This window comes from Ambystoma mexicanum, chromosome 6p, assembly GCF_040938575.1.
Source record: "Ambystoma mexicanum isolate Mex_15411 chromosome 6p, UKY_AmexF1_1, whole genome shotgun sequence".
NCBI lineage: Eukaryota > Metazoa > Chordata > Amphibia > Caudata > Ambystomatidae > Ambystoma > Ambystoma mexicanum.
This window is the reverse complement of record NC_090935.1, coordinates 744,694,446-744,707,273: the sequence shown is the minus strand read 5'-3', so window position 1 is coordinate 744,707,273 and position 12,828 is coordinate 744,694,446.

Genomic DNA, 12,828 nt, shown 5'->3' with positions numbered 1-12,828 from the left:
AGGCCCGATCGCGTGTAAATGTTCACGCGAACCCCTGAAATACACCTAGCCCGCTCCCCCAGGCCCGATCGCGTGTAAATGTTCACGCGAACCCCTGAAAGACACGTAGCCCGCTCCCCCAGGCCCGATCGCGTGAAAGAGTTCACGCGAACCCCTGAGATACACGTAGGCCGCTCCCCCAGGCCCGATCGCGTGAGAAAGTTCACGCGAACCCCTGAAATACCCGTAGCCCGCTCCCCCAGGCCCGATCGCGTGAAAAAGTTCAAGCGAACCCCTGAGATACACGTAGCCCGCTCCCCCAGGCCCGATTGCGTGAGAATGTTCACGCGAACCCCTGAAATACACGTAGCCCGCTCCCCCAGGCCCGATCGCGTGTGAAAGTTCACGCGAACCCCTGAAATACACGTAGCCCGCTCCCCCAGGCCAGATCGCGTGAGAAAGTTCACGCGCACCCCCGGAATACACGTACCCCGCTCAATCGCGTGTGTGACTTCCCGCGCAACCCCGAAATACACGTGCCCCGCTCGCACAGGCACTATTGCTGTATGTTGCCACTTTTGTAATGCGCACGGACGCTACCACCTGCCTTCATGTGGCGGACGTGTTTGGGCTTGTGCGTGTCTTTCGCTGTGCGTGGCTTTGCCCTATTCGATTCCATGAATACGTGTGGTTCGGGTGCGTGTGGGCGTTCCGTCTGCTTCCCTGCAGTACATCCCCAGTTACGCCCTTGTTTTCGCGAGTTGTTCCCCATTCCGCGCGTTACACCCCGTGTTCCACCCACTTTCTAGTGTATGCGCAGAGGTTGTGCGCTTTCACTGTGCGCGTCGCGCACGTCTTTCGGGATGTTGCAGTGACGTGTGCGCCATGCACGGGTTTGGTGCACATCCCGAGGAAGACACGCACAGGGACTTCCATGAATCGCACGCGTGCGCGTGCGCGTGCGCCTGTTTTTTTCCGCTTGCGCCTGCTTGCGCGTAGATTTTCGGCACACGTTTGTTCCATGAATCGGCCCCTAAATCTCAGATGGCTTTAAATATAATGAGCAAACACTGTTGCATTTCACAATATATTATGAAAATATACTACTTCAAATGAGCTCCCCTTAGTGGACACTACCTCCCAATCCATCTACTCCTGGGACTTAGGAGGGAAATGGCCTTGAGGGCCTTTGTCTAGTTACAGTGAGGGGATTTAACACTCATGTTTTAATAATTCTTTAAGGCACTGAGCCAGGATGGACCAACAGGAGTTTTCAAAGGAACTCCCAGTCAGCTTCTCCTTCCTCTTGGAAAGAAGGTCTATCCAAGGAACAAGTCTCACCATGGATAAGGCCCATTTTAGAGCCTTTGATTCCAAAGATCCCCCTATTCCCTGTGTGTTTCTACTTTTACAATGGTAATTTTCCCCACACTATTTGATTCGTAAATCTTTCCATTGGCTTGTTATATGGACAGGAACTCCCAGAGAATACACCACAATCTTCATATGTGGTAATATTTGCAATACATGTGAAAATGTGGTGGATGTCTGCTCTGAAGTCTGTTGAATTCAAAACTATTTTTGTTCCATATTTTTTCATTGCAACAAGTCACATCAATGAAATACATATTTCTGGTTTACTCTGGTTATGACAAAAGCAGGGATACCCATCCTGTTCATGTGTGATAAAATATGAATTATTTATTAATAGATGTAATGTTTCGAATTTTGCAAAATCCCTCAAATATAGTTGTTGGACTCATTTGCTAGAAGATAATATCATGATGGTAACACATGTTTCTGTCTGATTTGAGGTCATATCAATGCAGCGTTATGTTAAAAATATGTTTCTATTGCACCAAATCATGCCAGATTTAAATAAAACCCTATTTTGAAATATGGGCATGAAACCTCATCTTCAACATAATGATTCATGTGAGTGTCTCTTTGTAATGCGCCAGTCAATGATTGATTTGTTCTTCTATTAGGCTGACCATCTGATAGAACTTATTACCTAACTTGATGTCAAGAGGTGACACTATGTGCCTTCCAGCCTTTTGAAGTCCTGGGCATAAACACAGAGACCTATGTAATGTGTTTAGACCAGATTCTTCTCTCTTCAGAGGACCACGGATTCGACTCAGCTTGAATGTATACCATGAATTTAAAAGAGTGTTCTCTGGAAATGAGCTCACATGGGTCATGGCATCTAATTAACTCAGGGGCCTTGTACAGACGCCTATTTGTTCTGTGAATTTAATGTGCTTTCATGCAAAAAAGGTAAAATAAGGTTATTCAATGCAGATGGCGCAGCTGTGCTCATTTGTGCATTCTGGGTTGATCCAGAGGTCAATTATTGTCATATTAACTGAATGATCACAAAACAACTATAAAACAAACATTATTTGTTCATGCTGATTTAAACAGTAATGTGGTCCCTATATAAAATCTAACTTACAATGATCACCTCCAATGTATTTACATTAAACATCTCCTTGAATGGGTAAATATATCGCAGTAATTAACATATACTATTGCAAGAATAATATAAGATTTCAATTGATGTTGGAAAGTAAAATACACTATTTATTTTGGAAAATTTCTGACACACTTGTGCCTGAGTGCATATTTTCTATATGCATGTCCATGATTTATGGGGAATGATGTTTATATTGATGAAATGCAATGCTGGTTTGCACTTCATTAACATTTCTTGTTCGTAAATTCCTGCAATGTACATTTTTCCAATGCAGCAAAGATACAATTTTTCATGAATGCAGAGAGTCCAATTTTGTACTGGGGCTTTCAGCATTTCCTTTTGTCAATTTAAAGTTGTTTAAAACCCAGTCCCTGGACGTTGAATATATTTCCACCTGACAATTTGGTAATGTTCCCAATGTGTGGCAAAATTCATATCATATGTCGAGTGCTATGCATTGCATGAGGCAACACCCATTTGCTTACTTTATTGATGTAATGCTCCAATTGTGACAAAATTACTTCTGATCAGCAGGAGTATATGAATAAGTAGTGGCTAAACTTCCTGCTCAGCCCCCACACTTCTACAAACCAACAGTGGTCGCATTCATAAAGGTCGAACTGGCCCAGCTAAGAGATACACCTCCTATGCCTTTTGTGGTAACAGGGCCAAGCGAAGGCTATACTCTCAGAAGGAGAGTGAATGTGATCCAGTAGCAACCCAAAATCCCAAAAAGCAAAATCACACAGTCCCAAAACAAAGAATGTCCAATCAAAGTAGTATATAAATATAATTACTTTACTAAACAAATGAATTGTATGAATAACTATTAGAAACACAATAAAAATCCAAAAGGAGTTAGAGAAATGCAGAACAAGTCTGTAGTTGCACTGGGGGCGTGGCTACAGAGCCATGGAGTAGGAAGTGTGCCTGAGGTGCTCCTGCAGATCCTATATGATCCGGACGAAAAGAAGCGTTAAAAGTTGACTAGGACATTCTTTTTTTGAACTGCAGCTGCATGAAAGGGTTGTGCACAACTTGAGTGCAATTCCACAGTGGAATGTGGAGCAGCTTGGAAAGCGAGAGCCGAAGTGACAGGATGAAATTTCATCGCAATCAGAATCAAAATGGCCTCAGCAACAAGACAAAGGATCAACAGATGGAACGCGATGCGGAATGAAGTGCGGCTGTCTAAGCGTTAGATCTCCCCGACCGACTGGAGGAACAAGATTGGTGTACACCAGACAGTGAACAAACATTTCTGCACAACACTCCCGCATGTAAAATGCCCCAGCAAGAAGGTGAATGCACGGAAAACACGGAAGGTTTTAATGGGGAGGAAGCTCATAGGCTGAGTAACGCAGTGTGCATCCTTCACTTCGGGCTGGCGTGACTGTGAGCGAGGTAGGATTCATGAGAGGCACAATATATTCTGCCTAGACGCAGTGGCCCGCTTGAACAGGACACAAAGGAATGAATGGAGCGGGACCGCAGGAGCACTGAAACAGTTCTCGAGAGCATGCTACAATGTTGCTCTGAGGAGTTTGCAGCATTCTACGGTTGCAAGCGCGAACCCATCAGACAGCGTTTGGCCGCGCGGGTGATGTCTGCAGGCAAAGGAGACGTAATATGATTAACAGGGAGCTGGACAGTAATTGACACCAGCCTGTTGCAGCTTGGTCCTTCGGTACGAAGAGAAATGGCTGCATAACAGGGGAAAAAAAAATAAAGCACACCAAGATATTCCAAGTGTGCCGGAGGCTAAGGGATTACACAACACCAGGTGGGATCATAGCAGTGTATACATACGCACAACAGAGAGGGGCTGCTTGGATTGCTGCTGGCCCCTGCAAGGCCATATCTTGCATCTGCTAAGTAGGGACAATCACTGTGTTGGGAAGGAGAGACCTGGCCCTGGGAGAGCACACTAGCCCAGCCTGGGGTGAAAACAAGACTGGAACCAAATAAGCACAGTGCGCAGTGACATGCACTGTGTAACAGTGCAAAGGCGATGTGGGGTGCGAACAGGAGGTTGGCCGGTAAAAGTCAGGTGCAGTGGCCTGCAGGTGGCTCTGTGAAGCAAAGTATGGAATAAGCCGCCGAAACAGCCAAGGTAGCACTGCTGGAATAACCGCTCACCAGACACTTGAGGTCACCGCTATTGTGCCGATGAATCTTGAGGCATTGGGAGCAGCGCAAGGGGTGGGAGCATGGTGCAAACCCCTATCATAAGTGGCAGTGCCCCGAGTGGTACTACAGATAGAAGCGATACATCTGTGACACTTAAGTATCCAGAAACGTTCCGCCCGGGCTGAGCTGCGCCGAATTTCATGCATATTAGAACGAGCGCTCAATCCTGCCAAACAAAGGCGGTGGGGAAGCTCAGAACAGAACGAAACCCAGGACTAACTGCCGGAAGCGCCGGCACTGCAAAGTGGTGACGGTTCTCATCAACGGTCACACGCTGCATATACAGAACACACAGTGGCCCCTTCCACATGGAAATACTGCCCAAGGGGAGCTAAGTGGCAAAGTGCACACTGCAGGAGTGAACATGGCAGTGCTGCATGTGATGTAGCACAGGGGGGTACGAGAGGGCCCAGTTTCTGAGAGGTGCCCATGTTGATATGAGGGCGGTCAGAGACAGTGTGACTGACTATCTGGGATATATTGCTTCAACAACAGACAAAGCAGTGTGGCACTCCCCCCAAACCCCACAGCCTGTAATGGCCTACATCAGCGGAGGGATTGAAGAACTTGGGCAGAGGGACAGGAAATATGCGGGCACTCTTGTAATTTGTGAGGTGCCTCTTGACATGGCCTGGTGCACTGAGGACGTGAAGAAACTCTGATTGCGTAAGCCGTTGAAGGAGGGTGGCCATTACGAGGAATGGAAAGTGGCCACAATGTGAAAAAAGCTGATCCCAGCTGGCAGAAACACTATGTGGACCCCCGAGGCGCACGTACCCCTATCTAAGGGAAACCAGTGACACTTCAGTGAAATAAGAGGCAACAAGCGGAGGGAGACGGGCCTGGTGCGGGGAAGAAAGGCCCTACATAACGGAGTGCGCCAAGGCCAAAGGCAATTTCCTGCCAGCAGCCCGCTCACAATAGGAGGATGGTGTCCAAATTGCGCAAAGGCAAGGGGAAACAATCCACCATCGAGGAGTAGGCTAAATCGCTGCAGGCAATGGAGGGGGCCAGTGGGAAAGAACAAAGCACTAAAGAAAGTGACAAGATTGCGCTGAACAACCAACGGATACTGGATGGCATAGCGGAACTGAAAGCATCAATGGGAAGTAGGATGGACACAGCCATTTCAGACCTAAGGATTTCGCTGGAATCTAAAATTGACGCTGTGAGTAGCGATGTGAATCTACTGCGGCCCAAACAAACAAACAAATACGTGCACAGGGCCGAACGCACAAGGACCCTGGAAAAGGAAGTCAAAGACATTACAAGCTCAAGTAAAGCCAACACAATGGACGTCCACATGCTGCGACAACAGGTGCAAAACCTTGAAAGTAGAGCGGAAGAAGCAGAGGGCGGGCCCACCGAAACAACGTGCGCATTGTGGGGCTTCCGTAGGGAGAGGAGGGATAGGACCCGACGAACTACATCGAGAACATGTTGCTGCAGGAAATAACCGGCGGAACATAAAGCCAAGGGTTCGCAGTAGAAAGTGCACATAGAGCCCTATCAAGAAAACCACCACCGGGAGCCCCACCTCGGCTGATTTTTGCAAAGATCCTGAACTATAAAGACAGGGAGAAGGTCCTGGAATACTTCCGTAAGGGAGGAACAATAAGCAGAGCATCAGCGACTGTCCCCGCGTACCCGTCCTATACACTCATGGTACAGAGAAAACGACTGACCTATGTGGCCGTGAAGAGGAGGATGCGTGAGGCAGGATATAGATACATGCTGCTATACCCAGCAAAAATTAAGGTGTTCCTAAAGAACAAAGCTCTATTCTTTGATTCACCAGAGGAAGTGATGACATGGCTGCACTAGAGAAATTGTCAGATGGGAGCGGCACATCAGAAGGAGAGTGGGACAGAGAAGTGACCAGGAGCCTTGCAAGCACTTCACAGAGACATCAGATGACTATACACAGTGATAAGTACGCCAGATATGTCTACATTGGGACTAGATTATAGCAAATTGCAGATGGGATTGTTGGCGCAGAGCGTGGAGCTCACACTATGACAAGTTGTCAGCATATAGCAGGAGGTAACACCAGGAGACACACTACCAATCCCCCCAGAGATAGTTTAGTAGGGATACTTTTAGGAAGATATCCCCCTGCTGGGTACCGAGTATCGGTTATACTGAGACAGGCTAGATGCAGGGTAGCCTGAGATCCAGGGATGGTGCTGGGCAACAGTTTAGAGAAGTTGGAAGGGGAGTCGGAGGAGGGCAACAGTTGGGGTTAGGGAGGGAGGTGTGGGGGTGTTTTGTGGGGAGTATGGGGTAGTTGGAGCAAAGTTGGGGACAGGGAACCAGCTTACATTCACACGCTACTGCGCATGGGGCAGAAGACAAGGGAGGATAGAGGCGTGATGGGTTATGGAGAAGAGATGGGAGACCTTACGATAGCAACCTGGAATGTCAGGGGGCTCAATAGTTACTTGAAGAGGAATATGATCATGATGTATCTAAGGAAGCAGAGGATAGACATCGCCCTATTACAAGAAACACACCTCACAAAAGAAAAACAGGCGGTGATATGAAGAAATGGAAGGGGACTACCATAGGGGCAACGTATTCTGCATACACCCGAGGGGTGATTACTTGGATAGCACCACATGTCCCCTTTCAGTTATTACAGTCCACTGTGGATTCAGATGGGAGGATGGTGGCGATACAGGGATTGATAGAGAATAGAGAGCTGTGTGTCATTAATACATATGCCCCAAACCAGGACACTATGGCCTATTAAAAGACCTTATATAGTAAAGTGAGCCCGTACCTGGGGGGTGTGGTGATATGGGGAGGTGACTTTAATTGCAACCTGCACCCTGTGGTGGATAGATCAGACGGGAAGTTAGACAAACCCACCCCTGCCGTCAAAACCTTGAGGGCCCTGTTGAGAGACTTTCATCTGGAGGATATATGGAGGCCACACCACCCACATGAAAGACATTATTCGCATTACTCAGCCCCACAAAACTTGTACACACGGCTAGATTATATGTTTGCCACTCAAGAGCTGACAGGAGAGTTAGTGCGGTTGGAATACAAAGCGAGGGTCCTTTCTGACCACTCACCACTGATCTTAACATGGCAATACTCGCCTCCCAGAGCTAGGATCCCAATGTGGCGGCTCAGGGCCGAGGCATTGAAAGACACAATGTTCAAAGAGGACCTGAGTAAGGAAATTGTAGAATACTTCAAAAATAACACTGGCAGCGTAGATTCGGCTGGCACTCTGTGGGAGGCATTTAAGGTGGTGGTGAGGGGAACGGCTATATCCAAATCAAAAGGGTTACAAGGAGGCTTAACACAGGAGTTGCTAAGGGCAGAGGTAAAATTAGAGGCAATTACGGGGAGAGGAGATAACTCCCTTGAGGATGCCGAAACCATAAGTCAATTGCAGCAGGAGTGTGGAGGGCACTGGGAGAGATTATGTAACTTAAATTACAATAAATACATAGAGAGGCAGCACGCTGACAAACCGGGGAGGTTGCTAGCATGGTTATATAAAAATGAGACACCCAGATTAACGATTAGAGCAACAAAGGGGGAGACTGGACAGACACTTGATACCCAAGAGGGCATGAACAGGGCGTTCCTCGAGTTTTATCAACAACTGTATGGACACGTTGAAGGTGGTGAATGGAGCGAGATGATGGAAACATTAGAGGATATAGCTTACCTAAACTGAGTGCAGAAGAGAGAGAGAACCTCGAGGCCCCAGTTACATTAGAGGAACTAGAAGCAGTAATTAAGGTATTACCTGCTAGTAAGGCCCCGGGAACGGACGGACTCCCCAATGAGTTCTACAAAATGTATAAAATGGAGGTGCTCCCCCGCTACTGGCAATGCTGAATGAAGCATTCGAAATAGGGACACTGCCAGAATCCCTGAGAGAGGCAACTATTATCCCACTTCTCAAACCTAACAAGCCAAGCACGGACTGCGGGTCGTATAGACCTCTATCCATGCTGAACCAAGACAGCAAGATACTCGCGGCTGTGTTGGCAAATAGACTGAGGCAGGTTATTAACAAACGTATACACCCTGACCAAACCGGATATGTTCCGCATAGAAACATATCTGATAATCTCAGGAGGCTCCACCGTGTCATAGAGCAAATAGAAGGGGACTCACAAGGAATGGCAATTGTCTCATTAGAGGTGGTAAAGGCCTTCGACTCTGTCAAATGGCCTTGGCTGATGGCAGCCCTAAAAGAATATGGAATAAGACCCAGGTACTTGAAGTGGGTGAAACTACTGTGCAGCATGCCACTAGCCAGGGTCAAGACAGGAGCAATCATCTCGGAGAGGTGGCAACTCAGTAGGGGCACCAGACAGGGCTGCCCTTGGTCTCCGATGCTGTTTATCCTCGCATTAGAACACTTGGCTATATATCTAAGGCAAAAATACAGGGAGGTGGGCCACATTTAATATCAATGTACGCCAACGATATGCTGTTATACTTCAGATATCCGGACGAAAAACTACAATATATTTTAGAAGTAATGGAGCGATTTGCGTTGCTCTCTGGCATTACAGTCAACCCAAAGAGGTCATGTATATTCCCCTTGGGGAGATATAGAGGGATTTTGCAAGAAAATTAACCAGTATTACAAATACTGTGGGAGAGTAGAACCTTTAGATTTCTGGGGATTGATGTCTATTATACAGAGGAGGCTGAATATAAACATAACACAGTGACGGCAGTGGCAAACATTGAGAACAGCATGAGATTCTGGGCTAAGCTCCCTCTGGCCATGGTAGGGAGTGTGGCACTGCTGAAGATGGTAGTATTGCCGAGGTTGTTACATTTTTTGGGGAATATACCATATATGATACCCAAACGGTTCTTCGACAAACTTCAGAGCATATGTAGAGGGTTCATATGGAATAATACTAGGAACAGAATAGCCCTGTGGAAACTGAAAAATACGTATGGCAAAGGGAGCATAAAATTGCCCAACTTTGAGGTCTATTATTTGGCTAGCCAAGTACAATATGTGGCTAAGTGGTTAACGAAAGACTCAACATCGGAGTCCAGATTGTTGAGGTCTGAATGTGCTCCGTTCTTCTAAAAGAATGGATATGGCTGCCAAAACCAGAGCTAAAAAAGGGTGCACGAGGATGTTACAGCTGGGATGGAAGATGTGGCGTAAGTCTTGCCAGGCCATGGAAAACCCGACCCCGTGTTCTCCACAAATGCCGTTAGTGGCATTGACCGGAGGGGATGAGCAACTGAGGAAGACCAGTTGTACGCGTTGGGAACCGGTGGGCATTGCAACGCTGGGAGATGTATGGCAAGATGGGAAGGTAATGGAATTTAACGTACTGGTAGAAGAAATGGGTCTACACTCAGGGCAGTATATTACCTACACCAGATGGGTACGACAGGTGAAGGAGACATGATCCAAAACAGTGCTGGAAGACCAACCCGACACGGCTATAGAAACAATTTATGATATCTCAGAAGGGCCATGAGGTCTCTCAAATCTATGAACTGCTGATGCCCAGGGTAGGAAAGGAAGTGACCCAGCTGAGACAAGACTGGGAAGAGGAAGCGGGCAACCCATGAATGACGGGTTGGGGGAGAGGGTCCAGCGATATCATTAAAAAGTGTCTAGGAATGCGAGGTTGCAACAGATCCAGCTATATGTTACCCACAGAGCATACATGACCCCCCAGAGGATTGCTCAATTCAAGAGCGCAGAAATACAAACATGTCCCAAATGTGGGGAAGTGAACGCAGGAATGATACATATGTTCTGGGCATTGCCAGAAATTGGGAAATTCTGGGGAGAAGTAGCCCAATGCCTAACTGAGAAGGGGATTACATTAGATGTGGAATCCGTGTGGGCATGTATGGTGGGGGGCTTTTCTAGACCGTGTAAACTGAAACACGTGAGTAAACTCAAGGACTTGGGCTACATACTTGCCAAGCACAGAATTGCCATGGGTTGGAAAGCAAACAACAGGCTAAGGGTAGAGGTCTGCTGGCACGATCTCCAGAAATGGGCAGAGGTGGAAATGGTGGTATGGAAAGAGGCGGCTAATAAGGGGGGTGGGGAGTAGGAGGAAGCAGGAACTCTGACGGCCTGGAGACACTTAGTGGCCACACTGTCTGAGCCAACCCAGGCCTGCCTAAGTGAACAAGACTCCTCCCAGAATACAGAGGGGGAAGAGCCCCTAGAGGGAACAATGGCGGAGGGCGAAGTGGGGTACGCTCAAGTTGAGGAAGGTAATAGGTTGACAGTGGATGTTTTATGATACTGTCTATGATGCTTGACGCACCATGACATGCACTGTTGGTTGTGTTTGTGTTGATTGGTTGTTAAAAAAACTAATAAAAATTGTTTTAAAAAAAAGTCTGTAGTTGCACTCTGGATATTTTGCTCCAGGGAGAAAAGGCATGAAATGCAACAATAGTTCAAGAAAGATATGTTGTTGAAGAAAAAGGTGAAACGGGTGGTTTACTAGTCTCTAGGGTTCAAAAATGGGGTAGGAGAAAAGCGCCTCTCAAAGGTACCTTGCTCCAATGTTAGGCATTCTGACTGCATCGAACTAGGCTTAAAGCTGTACTGCAGTGCAGGTCAAACCAGGTTCAGGTGCGGCAAGTCAAGATGCATCAAGCAGGGAACCGGGGCCTAGTTGGTCCGAAGCGGGAATTCGTTGCATGTTGGTTGTGGTATTCGGGTCGTGCAGTGTGAATGGCTCACTGGGGTCGTTTCGGGCATTGAGTACATTCGAGAAATTGGTAACTACTAGTTCAGCTTTTCTGAGCTGACGTTTTCGAATGGAAGTCGTTCTGATTCTACTCATGACTCTCTCATCCCTGCGCTCCCACTCTCCTGAATTGATGAGCCATCCTCACCTTCAGTTCCTACATGTCCAATTATTCTCTGCTCTCACTCCTGATGAATCTCCCCGGAACCTTGTTGATCGCCCACTGCTCCACTGACTTTTGTACTGCAACCTAGTAGATTCAGGTTGTTTTCTGGACTCAGTCCTGGATTCACTGGACATCTATCAACTCTGTCTTGGCCTCTTCTTGCCTTACCCTCCCCTAAATGTACTCTTCTTCCCTTGCGTCTCTTTCTCCCTGACAGAGGAGGCATCCTTGTGGACTGTGACCAGAATTTCCCCAGGATTAACTTCTTTTACATAGGCGGTACTTTTTTTAACTTTTCATCTATATACTGTTCTCCTGCTTCTAGCCCTTCATTAAGTTTGTAGTGTGCACTATATACGCATTTAACTAATTAAATTAATAAAGGATGTTGCAGATGAAATTAGATTCCCTTGTTCGATAGAAACAGGACATTGACAGGATTTAGGCAGCATGGGATCTTCTGTATAGGGAAGTTCCATTCCACCGTTTTGGAAATGTACAACATGATTAGTTTCTGCCTTGTAGCTACTCTAGGAGCAAGATACTCCGGAAATGGCTGTAAAAGAGTGACAATGTATTTGGAGATGTCCTATATTTGTAGATGTCCCCATTTGGTCCCAGCAGGAGGCTCAGAATACAATCCCTGCATAACTGGAGGGACACAGTGTACCTGGAGTTGCACCTGTATGCTTTAGCACGGGGGGATAAGTCACAGAAGGATGTTCCAGGTGTCTCTGGTTCCCTTGAGGAGATTGTTAGCGCCCAAAAGGCAGAGGCATTATCTCTCGCACCTGCTGTAGCCTGCTGTTACGCTGCACAGAATGGAAGGACTTTGAGTCTGTTTGGAGCTGCCAAGCCACATCAAACTACAATCAAGCAGGAAGATCCCATCATAGACCTAACTGCCTGCTGAAATTTGAGCTACCACTACACCTGTTGAGCTGCCTGAGAACACCAGTTCATCTGCCCTGTGTCAAAGCCATCCAAACTGTAAACAATCACCTTCGAGTTTCTCACAAACTTCAAAACAGCTCAACAGAACCATGCCGATTCGTAGACATTGCTGTAATACTCAAACAGTGCCTATGCATTGTGCTGCCATTTATTTGACCTGTAGAGCCAACTCGATATCTTCAAAACCCTGCCCAACCTATGGGGAGCATCTAGAAGATCGGTATTATGCTGCAAGTCCTTCTAAAGGCATTCATCAGCCTTGCACTGGCCCCTCAGGCATTCAGCCTGGGCAAAATTAAATAAAAATTTGAGTGGGCAGGTCTTGCAAGCAT